The sequence below is a fragment of the Cyprinus carpio genome, chromosome A24 (genome assembly GCF_018340385.1).
Source record: "Cyprinus carpio isolate SPL01 chromosome A24, ASM1834038v1, whole genome shotgun sequence".
NCBI lineage: Eukaryota > Metazoa > Chordata > Actinopteri > Cypriniformes > Cyprinidae > Cyprinus > Cyprinus carpio.
The window spans coordinates 3,888,937-3,904,456 of record NC_056595.1 but is presented as its reverse complement, the minus strand read 5'-3'; positions in this window follow the sequence as shown (position 1 = coordinate 3,904,456).

Sequence of the window (15,520 nt, the reverse complement as noted above, 5' to 3'; positions counted from 1 at the left end):
TTTTTTTCTTTTTTTGCATTTTGTGTTTTTCAGTTGAATAAAATACAAAATTTTCCTTATATATTTCATCACTGAGGATTTCTTTAAAAAAGTAAAAAAAAATCTCGTCTCATCTCGTTCTCATGATCCCAGTCTTGTGTCTCGTCTCATCTCGTGCGATAAGTGTCTCTTCACAACCCTAGTAGAGATATAATGTAAAAATTGAGAAAATGAGAAACAAGTTGCAGTTACAGAAGATGTAAAGTTGCAGCTGTGATTTATAGTCACAATTATGAGAAATGAAGATATAAAATCATAATTATTATAAAGTCACAGTAGTGAGAAATTTCAAAAACTAAATATAAAGATGGTCAGAATTACAAGAAATAAAGTCACAGTTACTAGATATAGTCACAACTGAGAAGATACAAAGTCACAACCTTAATTTATAGACAAAATTATGAGAAATAAAGAAATATAGTCACATTGTGAGATTTCAAGTAAATTATTTGAGAAATAAAGTCATGCAAGATATAAAATCATAACTGTGTGAAATGAAGTCACGGTTATCAGATGTAGTCACAATTGAGAATGAAGTCACAATTATGTATTAAAGGTGCCATAGAATGCATTGATACAATATTTTAAATTGTTATCTGATGACCTCAGAGTGTGTATATGAAGTTTTATCTCAAAATACCTCACAGGTAAATTTTTTTATCGCTTGTTGAAATTGCCACTTTCAGGGTATGAACCAAAATGCGCTGTTAATGTGTATGTCCCCTTTAAATGAAAATGAGCTGGTGCTCCCACCTCCCTTCTCAGAAGAGTGCGGAGCTTGAAGAGCTCATGCTCGCGGGCAGACCACCGGTGTTACGGTTTAACTGGTGGTGACCGTGTTACTGATCCTCACACTGCTTCCAAACGCAGTTTTTAACCACCACATTCCTATTCACGATCATTCTGGAACACGTGAAGGCAGCATTAGTGAAAACAGGCAGAGACAGTGGTAGCTTTAGCAACATTAGCCTTACAGAGAGCCAAGAAGCTCTTTTGGAAAACAAAATATGATGTGTGAGGCTTACTTTGTCTGGAGTCTGGACGTTTATGCACAAAGCGTTGGTATCGATCCCTCTTTCAGAAGCAATCTTTGTACAACTCCGGCGCTGAACTGACCCTCGTTTGTGAGGCAGTCCAGCATAACATGTTAGCACAAACATATAGGACTTTTCTGTTTTTTTTTTTTGTTGGGGGGGGGGGGGCATTTCCTTTGAAAATGAAATGTAACTACTGTGTCTTCAGCGGTCTATGGAGACTCATATGTTCGCTAGTGCATCCCAACACACAACACTTTTAATGGCTCTTTGGAGCTGGCTCTTAATGGCTCTCTGGATCTGCTCATGTGGAGAGACTGTTTATGATTTTTTTGGGATTATAAAACAATGAGTGAGTGGATTTTTACCATTATAGGCTGGTTGTTTTCACACACTACGGCCACACAACTGTGTTCAGTCACCTTATAAACATGATTTTTGCATTCTATGGCACCTTTAATGGTCACAATGGCACACTTGTGACTTATTATGTAAAAATAGCCACAATTATGAGAAATAAAGTTTTATTTGTGAGATATAAAGTTATATTTCAAGAAATACACTTCAAGAGATACACTAATGTGTATCTGTGATTTATGGTCACAGTTATGAACATTAAACATATAAAGCCACAATTATAACAAAAAAAACTTAAAAAATAAGACAAACATATAAATAAAAATCAACACATTTAGCAGATGCTTTTATCCAAAGCAACTTACAAATGAGGACAATGGAAGCAATCAAAATCAACAAGAGGGCAATGATATGTAACTGCTAGAACAAGTCTCAGTTAGCTTAACTCAGTACAAGTAGCAAGGTTTATTATTATTATTATTATTATATAATAATATAATATAAAAAGAAAACAGATAGAATAGAAAAAGAATAGAGCAAGCTAGTGTTAGAGGCCTTTTTTTTGCTTTTGTCAATTGTATAATAAATACAAAGTAGAGATTTAAAGTTAAATTTTTGAGAAATAGTCACAGTTGTAAGATCTAAAGTCAAAATTCTGAAAAATAGTCATACTACCAGATGTTGTCACAACTGTCAGATATAAAGTCACAACTGTGATTTATAGTCACAATTATTAGAATTTAAGATATAATGCCACAATTATGAGAAATAAAGATGTATTGGTGATACTGTATATGTATATAAAGGTGAAATTTTGAGAAATACATTTGAAATTGTGAGATATAGTGAAAATTATGAGAAATAAAGTTGCTGTTAATAGATATAGTCACAACTGAGAATATAAAAACATGCAGATATGATTTATATTCACAATTATGAGAAATATAAGTGATTTTTCACAGTGTGAGAACATGATGTGTGGCGTGACGTAGCAACAGTAACTAAGGGAGCAGAAGTCTTTACGAAGGGTCAGTTGTGAGATTTAAAGTACATTTTTGAAAAATAATGTCACAGTTGTGAGATATGGTCAAAATGATGAGAAAAAAACAGTTACCAGATGTAGTCACAATTTAGCAGATTTAATGAAAAATTAGATGAAAAGTCACAATTATGAGAAATAAAGTTGTTTTTTGTGAGATATAAAGTTGAAATTTATGAGAAATACTGTACATTAACAATTGTGAGATATAAAGTCATATTCTGAGAGGTAAAGTTGCAATTATCTTTTCTTTTTTTTTTTTTTACTCTGGGGCAGAAACAGGTTTTTCTTCTGGTTTAGTGCAGGTCTAGATGATACACTTGATAAAGTGAAGGACTTTGGCTTCAACTAGAATGTACTGACATCACAACACAACTTGGTTTCAGTAAAAAATGAATTATTTTGCGTTCCACTGAACAATAATCAAGATGAAAAATATACTTTCTAAGACACTTTGCAGCCAAATAAAAGATGAGAATTCTTCTCCCAGACATTCCTTTCTTTTCTGTTGGCTTCAGGCATCGCTACAGTTCACATCGTTTATGGCAGGGATTATGATATGCACCCCAGACACTGAAGTGATGCCCTATCTGATATATCCCTATGGGTAATGAAAGGGTTCACTTTAAATTGTGTAACTTATAAGGGTCCTAATCTTGTTTTGATTGTTTTTTTTTTTTTTTCACTATAAATGGAAATGTAAAATCTGTTGACAGGTTTTGGCCTGCAGGATGCCATTGTTCCCATGCCTGTGAAGTTAGTGCAGACATGCTTGACAACTCATCACAGATTGCTAAAATCAAGCGATATTTTCCCAAAGCACATTTAGTAATAACACATGTCTAATTTTTCACATCTGATCAAGATGGAAAATAATAAATAAATACCCCTGACCAAATGACTGAATCAAAAACAAATTCCAAGACACATAGTAGAAGCCACAGCCACATACCCCACAATAAATATGAACCACAGTGAAGTCAGATATCAGACATTAATCATGGAGGGAAAATTATTTGACATATTTATTGCATTGACTGGTTCATGGTTGTTTTTGTAAGAAGTTTAGCTAAAATAAGTATACATGATGTATGCAAACTGGAAGTATCTTTATTTATTTTTTTCCCATATTGCAAGTGTGGATTTCCCTTAAGTGTGGATTTCCCTTACAAACTCCAGAGTTCCCGGTAACACTTTAGTATGGGGACCAATTCTCACTATTAAGTAGTTGCTTATTAGCGTACCTATTATTAACAGATAGAAGATGGCAGTTGACAGTTTCAACAGTTTATTGCAATAAGGAGTTCACAGATGAAAAGTGGTAATAAAGGCAAATGAACAATGTTTAGTGATGAGACTGAATGTAAATGTCAATACCGTCCTTGCAGGTTGATGGAAGATTGTGGACGCTGGGTAGAGGATGAAGATGGGAGCAATGGAAGCGCACAACTCATGTTGATCAGGTATGTATCCAGGTATGGGATTGCACACAGGATCGATGAGTTGAGGAGAGGATAACTCTGGGGATCTGGAGACTATGTTGGTGCACAGGCTTGGAGAAAGCACAGGAGATCAGGTAAGCAGTCTGTAGCTCAGTTTGAGACCAGTGTGCTTATATGTGGTGACTTAACTGCTGATTAATCCAGAAGAAGTGCAGGTGATTAGAACTCTGGTGAAGGTGCACATTGTGACTGAGTAGTGTGTGAGGTAGCCTGGCACGTCTGTGACACCAGTACATGCATCAGTACACTTTAACTATTTCAAAAAAAGTAGAAGTAATTATAAAATTATATATAGAGATTTACTTAAGTCCTGCTTAAGTAGATCAAAAACCCCTCCAATTTTCAGCTAAATGCATTAAATATACATTTTCATTTCATTGCAAACATGCATTTTAGTCTTTGAAAACATACATTCAGTTTGCACAGTATATTCTTTTAAAGTATATTATTTTTGTAATAAGTATGGTTTTTAAGAGTATGCTGAGCTATGTCATGCTCTTGTGCCTTAAGTCTGTTCTTATATTCTGTGTGATATTTAAATGATATAAAAATGCTTCTGTTTAGTTGTCCTTGGATCCCAATACCAGAGATGCATGCACAAATTCAGGAATTCAGATTTAAAGATTTTCATAAGACACTTTCTGATGTATAAATGTCTTTCTCAGCCTTGAGAACGACACATCATGTTAGGGGAGGAATCCAGCGCTTTGTGCCACCAAAAACGATCTGCTTTCCCAGTGATTCAAAATCATTGGCTTAGGAAAAACGTTTTAGACATTATCAGATGAGACATGGATTAGTAGATATTTTCCCAGTGTTTTGGCAAGAATTTAACAACTATACTGACCTCTCTCTTATTTCTCATGATGCTTGTCTATAGAGAAGTATTACTGGGCCAGGGTCAGGTGCTGACGTGCTTCTGTTGTTGAGTCTTTTTCCCATAACGGGGCCAGTGCCAGCTACCTGATAACAGTGCACCGAGGGTGTGTGCCTGTGGAATGTGTGAAAATGACCCAGCTGTCCTGTGTTTGTAAGACAGAAATGGATGGAAGGAAAAATGAAAGCACATGCTGTATTACAGGGAGAGCTTAAACATTATTTATTATTCTGAATTATAAGCTTTTTTATGGAATCTAGCTTTCAGCATTGAACTATTTCATTATGAGCCGATTAAAGGCCACATTCTGAAGGCAAGCTACAAAAACAGCTATATTTGTATAATTTTTTTGAGAAAAATGCAAGTAGTGAAAATTCTAAAATCTTATACTCACTGTTAAGTTATTTCACACCTCTATGACTTTCTCTCTTTAGTGGAACACAAAAGATATATACTTATTAATAGTTTATATTAGCTTTTCGTTTCTATATTTTCCATCATTTTACTGTCGGTTTTCAGCAATTTTGTTATGTGACAGGCAGACAGACAGACAGACAGACAGACAGACAGAAAGATAGATAGATAGATAGATAGATAGATAGATAGATAGATAGATAGATAGATAGATAGATAGATAGATAGATAGATGATAGGGATTTGTGTGTCCTGTAGAGAATATCTTCAACTGTAGCATGTGACATTTTGCTGCATTGCACATATGTTGAGGATCATTTTCTAAATTAACAAAAGATGGGATATGAGATGAGGAACAGTCTGCAGTTGTGCAGCCACGTGTCTTGACTGAACTGACTTTATATGCAAACCGACCGTGCCTCGTTATATGTACAGTGGAGCTGAGGGAAAGGTTCTCAACAGATACACACTCTAAAAATATACAGTGACATTTTACTTTATTTGATGTTTAGTTCTCTATCTCTTGAAACAGGCATACAGAACTGAAGAAAAAAAAAATTAGGAAGTGTGCTAATAGAAGGTCGTATTGTGAGCGCAGGCTCAACTTGGCTCACAACTTATATATTTATATATATGTATGGAAAAATATTATTTGCTGCGGGCTCCCATTCACTACTCTAGAATGTGAAAAGGGTCCATGATGCCATACTAATATTGTAATATTGTCCATCCTTCGTAGCAGACTTTCTTCCTAAGGAAGAAGACACAGGCTTGCTTTTGTGATTTAGAGCAGAAAACTTTTTAAAATCCCACAAATCAAACTTTTTTGATTTGTGGGTAAAATTATGATGGAATTTATAATTATGATGGCTAAATTTAACTTGCTTAAATAAATAGATAAATACATTTTGATGTTTGACCAATATGTGTAATACATAAGGGAATGTAAAATCCATTCAATTATTTATTAATATGCCATAATAATGCAATGGTTGAGTGATCTTCATGTGGACAGTTTTTCCAGCAAAGAATGATGAATTTGATTAAAGGCAGGAGATTTGGTTAAAAAAAATATATATATGCTGGTTGGAAGTCACATCCTTCACATCCTGACAGAAGTTAAATGGTCTTAATGTATTTATATGTATTTTTATCGTCAGTGGAAGGCATAGGACCATAAAATGTTCGTCCAATCACATCCCTCGGTCTGAGGGCTACAATAGGATGTTCCACCTTCCTGTCAAAGTATGTATTTGCAAACCTCTGTTTGCGCAGACATGATTCGTCGTCAGCACGTTCCATTACACTATTGTGTTATTATTGTAATATTATGGGCTTTGTGCTGAAATGTTTTCTCACCGGTGAATGAGACGTGGTTATCTGACAGCGTTGCATTCAACCCTCCACCAACAGCGTCTCACATCGTGTCGCTGGTTAGCCTCTGGTCTGCCTGTGCATGTTAATGCATTTTGGAAAGTGATTATGCAGAGAGGATGAAATCTTATGCTTTCAAAGCTAGCCTCTCCGAAATCGTCTAACCTACATTTAACTGATTGCTGTAACAATTTGATAATTATCATATTATGTAATTAATTTTATTACACTTCTCTAGCAAAGTCACCATTGCTAATTTGCATGGTTGAATTATGCTAATCTCTGCTGCTCCCAAATTGTCATATTTAGTACAGTAGCACAGCACTTGGGTTCATTCATTGTTTTATCACACTGCATTCACAGGTTTCCAGTCCAGAGCGTGCAGGTGGTGCAGAGTGGAAGTGGAGCACAAAGTGTGAAATAGAAAAACTGAAGTGGAGCTGGAAAACCTAGAGTTGTTACATTCTTTTGGAATTGTTCTCAGAAACCTTTTTGCCACATTCTGTTGAAATGCTAAGTGAAGGTCTGATATTTTATGCTTTCCAAGTAAAATGCTGAGATAAAGTTAACAGATTCCGCACACCAACAAAACATACAATTGCAGGGTGTATCACACAAAATCAAAGTTTTCTGTGAAAGCATCACTTCCGAGCAATGAATATAAAGTGTTCTTTTTTTGAAGGCTGAGGCCGGTTTCCAAACTGATAAGGCAATATTGTCTAAAGACAGAGCTGAACAGAAGCCGATACTTTGTTGATAATGATGTCAAAGGAAGTTTTATATCTTTCACATTACAAAACTTACAAAATATAACAACAATTAAAACACCTTACACCACATATAACACATGACAACAAAAACAACAAAAACCAGCCTTAATATACTTTTGAACAATATCAGCAATAGCAAAAAAAAAAAAAAAAAAAAAAAACACATTGTATGGGTCAAAATTAAAAAATTTTCTTTTATGCCAAAAATCATTAGGATATTAAGTAAAGATCATGTTCCATGAAGATATTTTGTAAATTTCCTACTGTAAATATATATAAACTTAATTTTTGATTAGTGTTATACATTGTTAAGAATTCATTTGGACAAGTTCAAAGGCGATTTTCTCTGTATTTAGATTTTTTTGCACCCTCAGATTCGAGATTTTCAAATAGTTGTATCTCTGCCAAATATTGTCCTATCCTAACAAACCATACATCAACGAAAAAGCTTATTTATTCAGCTTTCAGATGATGTACAGTATAAATCTCAATTTTGAAAAATTGACACTTAAGACTGGTTTTGTGGTCCAGGGTCACATATGATGTATTAATATTATAAGTGTGAAATGTTACATTAAATCTGACCAGTGTTATTTAGCTGACAACGTTAGACCAGTATCTATTTCCATGTTGGTCTAGGCTAGATTATATATATTCGCCTTTTTCAATCTGTCTTATGATAAACTGCTCTAAATTAGTTCCTCTTCAGGAATTTGAGCTGCGTCGAACACTATGGGGAACGCCTTCAGCGCGAGCGACTCTAAATATCGTGTGCAGTCTGTCCAAGGGCGTGACGTCATGGGCGGGGGGGAAGCTATAAAAGCACGTGCTGCGCAGCGGGCATCAGCTTTCTTGTTTTCAGCAAGTGCTCTGTGTGTGCATGTGTAATCAGTCTGTCTTGTGAGTCTTATTTGGTGTTGTTTGTCTTTATAAGCTCCAATATGTCAAAGAGCAAAGCTAAGACGAAATATGTGGAAAGCGATAGCAGATCACGTTTCAGATCGCACAGTCTGTGCGTGGTCTGCTTGTGGGCGAAGCACGCCGAGGGAGTCGACTGTCTCTTTGAGGAGGGAGCCTTCTCCATCGTTCCCCGCAGGTCTGGCTCCGCTTCGGCTGAGGCAAAGCGGCAGGTGCACTCGTGGGGTTCGCAGGTAGATTTGTCAGAGGGAATGGAGATGGGTGAGTCCATATCTCCTTCCTCATCTGCCAGATCTGGCACCCAATCCTTTGGATCGGAAGCCCGCTCCACGGTTTCTTCACCCCGGGTAGAGGGATCGACACTTCGCCTGTCTGACATGAAAGACAGGGACAGGGTCTGCCTCATGGACGCCCCACTTCAGCCTTTTGGCCTGTTCGGCGATACCGTCAAGTCGGTCGTCAACAGATACCAGGAGGCACGTAAGCAAACGGCTGCGTTCCAGAAGTTCCTCCCTTGTCGCTCTCGTGGGGCATCTGGGCGGGAGATGCCCCGTCCGCATACCAGCTCCTTGTACCGTGAGCCTCAAAAACAGAGCATCGCCTCTCGAGCTCCCCCGCGCCGGGACCAAGAGCCTCAGTGAGGTGCTGGGCCAGGGACTTCTAAGCCCAAAACAGATCTTAGGGCAGTCATCGAAGCTGAGAAGTCCTCGGCCAAGAAGTCCTGACATGAGGGGTTCAGGACTTCAGAGGGCGGCCCCTACTTGGGTAGAGCGGGATACGCCACATCATAGAAACTACTGCCAACTGTATCTCAATGGGTCCTGCACACGGTAGAAAAAGGCTATCGAACTCTGGTTGGACCCAAGCGGGCTCTGGTTATGGAACAAGAATTAAATACTCTATTAAGGAAGGAGGCCATTGAGGTGGTCCCGCCTCAAGAGAGGGAATCTGGGTTTTACAGACGGTATTTCATAGTTCCAAAGAAGGACGGGGGGTTGCGTCCGATCATAGTTCTGTGTCAGTTAAACTGTTCAGTCATGCGACTGAACTTCAAGATGCTCACCATCAAGCATGTAGTATCTCAAATCAGGTCAGAGGACTGGTTTGTCATGATAGATCTCAAAGATGCATACTTCCATGTCTCCATCCTTCCCCAACACTTCCCCAGGAAGTTTCTGAGGTTTGCTTTCAAGGGGGAAGCATACCAATATTGAGTACTTCCGTTTATGTTTACGTGGTGGCCATTGTGGCCTACCATGTCCCCCTCGGTGGCCAGTCATTGGGTAGACACCCCCTAGTGACACGTTTCCTCTGCAGTGCGCTGAGGCTGAGACCTCCATTACGGTCCCATGTTCCCCCCTGGGACTTGGATGTGGTGTTAGAGGCTCTCTGTAAAGCTCCATTCGAGCTATTCCTTCTTTCCACCTCACTTCCAGAAACCCGATCAGAAGAAGCTTAATTGTATGTGTCAAGTTTGAGCGCTGGACACATACATCCACAGAGCTGCCCTGTGGAGAAAGACGGACCAACTGCTTGTATGCTATGGTCGCCCCAAGAGGGGTCTTCCTGCTACTAAGCAGACCCTTTAGTCGTTGGATAGTTGAGGCTATCAACCTGACCTATGAGTCCTCTGACCTCCCCTCGCTATCAGGTTGATAGCCTCAACTATCCAACGACTAAAGGGTCTGCTTGGTAGCAGGAAGACCCCTCTTGGGGGGACCATCCAAGGCCTTCTTAGCAGGTGTATCCATGCAGGACATCGACAACGCTGCAGGGTGGTCCACGCCCTCCACCTTTGTGAGGTTCTATGATCTTGATATGCAAGCCACTCCGGGTTCTTCTGTTCTCTCGCCTTAGCTGTGCTCTTTCAATACACACTAGGCAGGGATTTGGAAGTGTGGCAGCGTGGGCACCTCTTTCCCCATAAAGTTTGATGCAGCTCAAGTTCCTGAAGAGGAACGTCTCAAGGTTACGCATGTACAGATTGCACACAATATTCAGAGTTGCTCATGCTAAAGGCATTCAGGGGATTGAGAAGAGGCATTTGGTCCAGCACAAGGTGAGAGCAGCCGTGGAGGAGGAGAGGACAAGCAGAGCAGTGGGAATGAGACAGCAAGGTGCCTGGATGAGATGGGAGCAAGTTGTGGGGAGGAAGATCACGTGGAACGACCTCTGGCGGGCAGATCCACACCGTATTAAGTTCCTAGTCCCAGGCAGTCTACGACATCCTTCCCAGTCCATCCAATATGCACTGCTGGGGCTTGGCCGATACACCCGCATGCCCACTCTGCCAGAGAAAAAGGGACCCTTGAGCATATTCTGAGTTGCTGCCCAAAAGCTCTGGGGGAAGGCCGATACCGATGGAATCACGACCAGGTGCTCAAGATGATTGCAGAGAGCATATGCAGTGCCATCATGAGCTTTCGAAGGTCCAAACCCCAGAAGCAGACCACCTACTTCATCAGAGCTGGGGAGAAACCGAAAACCAACATCTAGAGCAACATCAGGGTTTCTCAACAGTGTACAGAACTGGCAGCTGTCACCGGATGTGGGAAGTCAACTCAAGTTGCTGTTGCTGAAACCACCCTCAGGCCTGACATTGTCTTGGTGTCAGAGACAATGAAGAGTCTCGTCTTGCTGGAGCTTACAATTCCATGGGAAGAGCGCATGGAGGAGGCCCTTGAGTGGAAGAAGGAGAAGTACAACAGTTTAGTCAGCGACTGCCACAGGAAAGGCTGGAAGGCTAGGTGCTTGCCAGTGGAAGTTGGATGCAGAGGCTTTGCAGGACAGTCTCTCTGCAGAGCTTATACTGCACTCGGCATTACTGGAGAGAGGAGGAGAAGGGCCATCTATAATAGCACAGAGGCGGCAGAAAAAGCCTCTAGATGGCTCTGGTTAAAGAGGGCAGATCCGTGGTCGAGCGCTGCTAGGGCACAAGCTGAGGCCTGATAAACCCCAGCTGGGTTGCCTGTGCAAGGGTGTCTGATGTTCGAAAGACCCGAAACACCCGATGACAACTGGTAATATCACTGATGATGTGCTCTAGCTTTGCATCAGAAGATGTATCTTTACAATAATTGGTGACAGTTATTTTATATTATAATAAAAAGACATATATTATAGACTTTCAAAACCTTAAAAACATCTCACTAACCCTCTTGTACAGATAGATAAAATAATATTTAATATATTATAAATATTGAATAAAATGATGTGTATATCAACTGCATAGGCAAGTATGCCATGCATTGTTTGTGATGGCTTTCAGCCCCAGTCTGTTTCTGAACCCTAGTCCATCAGTGTAGACACATTGCATCATCACAGCGATGCTGTCAGAAGTGAGCTGAACTGGAATCAGTGGAATGTGTTCTTCACATCTGTCTCTTCTTCTGCAGGAGTAACGTAAGAAGACATGAAAAGCTCTGCGGTGCTGTTGAATTTGACTCTGGTCCAGTTCAGACTGTGGGGAGGCAGATATCAGAGATGCTTTGGATTGAAGATCTGTTAAGTGCTTTGACAAATGTATTGCCGGCTGTTTATTTTTTGGCTGAGAAAATATCTTGGATGTCAAGTGAGGGGACCACTAGTGATCCTGTTGTTTTGATAATGAATGCTTTTCTTATGATTTCCACTTAAATCAGAGGACTGGAAAGGTGAGTTTTAGCTTATGTGAATTACACATCAATTTCAGGCTTATTTTGTACACTGTGTCAAGCACAATTGGTAAATATTTTAAATTTTGCTGTTTTATTTGTTGTTGTTGTTATTTATTTATTTATTTACCAATTTAAATAAAATAACCCAGAATTCAGTGCGCTCAGACTTTTGGCTTCCTCCGAATTTACATTCATGAGCTCTTCCTCTTCAAAATGAAGTCATATGTAACATAAATGATCTTTCAAGCTCTCATATCAGTGATATGCTTTCACTTAGATAAAAACACTGGTATTTGAGCCAGACATTAACTTCACTTTAACATTTTGGCCTTGGCTTGTTTTCTTCTCTGAAATAAAAGAACAGTATGTTCTCAGTCATGTTTGATCAAGGTCATGGCCAGTCCTGACTTATGATATTTTGTTCCATATCAAAATGTCCTTCATATCTTCTGTTAACCTTTGACTTTTCTTTGAAGTTACAGGACAGTGATGATCAATAGTATTTCACTGTGTTCTCATTTTACCAGAATTTGAATAAGAACAGATTTATCATGAATTGTAAATTGATATTTACAGTTTTGTATGCTGATTAGTCAATAAAGTTATGATGAGTAAAAAATAGTCATTTTTTGAATTGTAATTATAGCATACAGTAAGTATGGAAGCTCTTTTCTGCCACAGAATAAAAAAAAAAAAAAAATAATAATAAAAAAGATTGTGACTTTTTATCTCACAATTCAGACTTTGTTTCTTACATTTCTCAGAAAAAAAGTCAGAAGTGCGAGATATAAACAGAATTGTGTGATATAAACTCACAATTCTGAGAAAATATTGTGAGCTATAAACTCAGAAAACTGACTTTAATTGCTGAGTAAAGTTGCAATTCTGACTTTTTCCCCCTCTAAATTACAAGAAAAAAGGTCAGAATTGTAAGATAAAGTCACAGTCACTTTTTATACAGTATATATATATATATATATATATGTGTGTGTGTGTGTGTGTGTGTGTGTGTGAAGGTAGGACTTTATTTTTCTTTCCTGAAAAATACATTTACATACTGGGTAACAAATGTAATAACTGGGTAATAACTAGGTACTAACCCTGAACCTACCTCTAAACCTAACCTTAAGTAGTTGCCTTATATTACCCAGTACTTTCTTAGACAAGTACACTGTAAGTACATGTAAGTGCACTGTAAACTGAAACTAAAAGGTATCTTTAAATATTATTTTAAAAAAAATTTCCTGTCTCTTGTGCACACACATGCATTATATATGTGTGCATTGAAGTATTTCATTGTTTTGTCCTTTAAAAGGGTGGCAATGTTTACAGATGTTTGTCAATGGCTCATTCTCCCATTAAAGTCAATTAGCACCCTTGTCCATGTGTGTAGGAATCAGTGTTTCTGTTTGCAGAGCTCAGATGATATCCTAATCTAGTCTTGGGTTTGACAACACCATGCGCAACTAGTTTCTCCCTCCCTCTCAAGCCCTGCGTATACTACACTTATCTCTTTGATATAACACAAAGTCAAATGCTTATTTAAAGATCTGTTAGATATTTTGTTTTGTCTTCAGCTAATCAAAATGCACCAGTCATTTATGTACAACACAACTCAACAAGCATGTTTGTGTGGATCATCCTCTCTTTAGAAATGCCAGTTGCATGTGTACTGACAAATGCAAGTCCTCACGATTCCTGCATTTCTTTATTCTATATGCTTATTTTACACAGTTTAATGTATTGCTGAACAAAAAACAAACAAACAAACAAACAAACAAACAACAACAACAAAAAAAAACACACCATTGAGTACATTTACCTTTATAGATAATAGTATAGCTTGTGGAGCAGGAAGTAAGACTATGGTTCCCAACATGCATTGCACGTGACTTACTGCTGATTGTATTGAACCTAGTCTCCCTATTTCTTTAATTAACTTTACTTTTATCTTTAAATGTGTTAATAAGGTGTGTTGTGGTAAAAAAAAAAAAAAAAAAAAAAAAAAAAAATCTATTTTTTTCTCTGCTAGAAATAAACACACAACAAAAAGGTAATTACAACATTTTTTATCTCACAATTCTGACTTTTCTTCTCGGAATTGTGATTTTATAGCTCACAATTGTGCATTAATGTCATAATTCAGAGAAAAAGTCAAGAATTGTGATCAGATGTATCCTTTAACTTGAAATTTTTAGTTTACTCAGCAATACTGAATTTATATCTCGCAACTTTATCTCTTGGCAAAAACAAACTTCCATACATATTTTTGCCACAAGAATGAATAAATATGAAAAAAAAAAAAAAATAATAATAATAACTTTAAAAATGCATTCAAAATTGCATTTACTGTAAATTGTAAACTGAAACTAAAATTTACTTTCAATTTCACTTGTGCATGTTGAAAACCCAACACCTTTTGTGCTCCTGGTCAAAAATGACTGGCCTTTTATAAATTGCTTGTAAACTACTTGTTATGCTGTATTATCAGCAAATCTTGGAATTTATATTTTTGTCAAGCTTAAAAACTTTGTAATGCAATATTATCAATTAATATAACTTGTTTTCTTTCAATAAGGACAGGGTTTGTATTTCTTTTTGAAACTGATTGATCGCAGGCCTCATTCATATGATGATAAACATCACCACCAAAAAAAAAAAATACTCACAACATTATTTTTTTTTTTTTTTTCATCATTCTTTTTTTTTTTGTGTGGTCTGTGTGGTCGCACGGGTATGCATGTATCCATGCATGCACAAGACTGTGCTTTAAGGTTTGCAAGCACACATGTACAAATGTGAACATGAACATGATGAGCATACTCCTGAATAATACATTTTTCTGTTATTGTTGATCTCTTCTGTTCATTTTCAATGGATTGTCATTTTTGACCAATCTAAGCCCAGATCGGTCAGTTTCAAAAGTAAATATAAAACATTTCTAAATTTAAAGAAAACAAATTCACAAAAAGATTGAATCCAATGTTTGGTAATTATGTAGCATAACAAGAGATTTATGAGCTACTTAAAAAAACAAACAAATAAAAAAAGAAACAACAACATACACATAACAAAGAAAGAAAGAAAGAAAGAAAGAAAGAAAGAAACAAATAAAGAAAGAAAGAAAGAAAGAAAGAAATTGTGAAGTGGAAAACCTGTGTGAGCAAAGTCAGTACGTTTAAGCCCAATGTGATTAACTAACATTTTCGGGAAAAAGAAAATCCTCTCTGGGTCAAAATGACCAGAACACAACATAAAGGTTAAAACAACAACAGAAACAAAATGTTTGTCTAGAACACTGTGAAATAAATCACATTCACATATAAATCTAAACGTGTTCAGTCGAATGATGTTTCACATCCATAAATCATTTGCTTTAAACTTGAAATTCTGTCATCATCCATATACCCACGTGGCATTTAAAACTACTGTGACTTTTTTCGTGGAACAAAATGTCAAAGCTGCTACATAGTAATCACTGTCAAGTTCAGCTTTTGCACTTGCTTATTTTTTAGGAATTGAACCCAGGTTCCCTTTCAT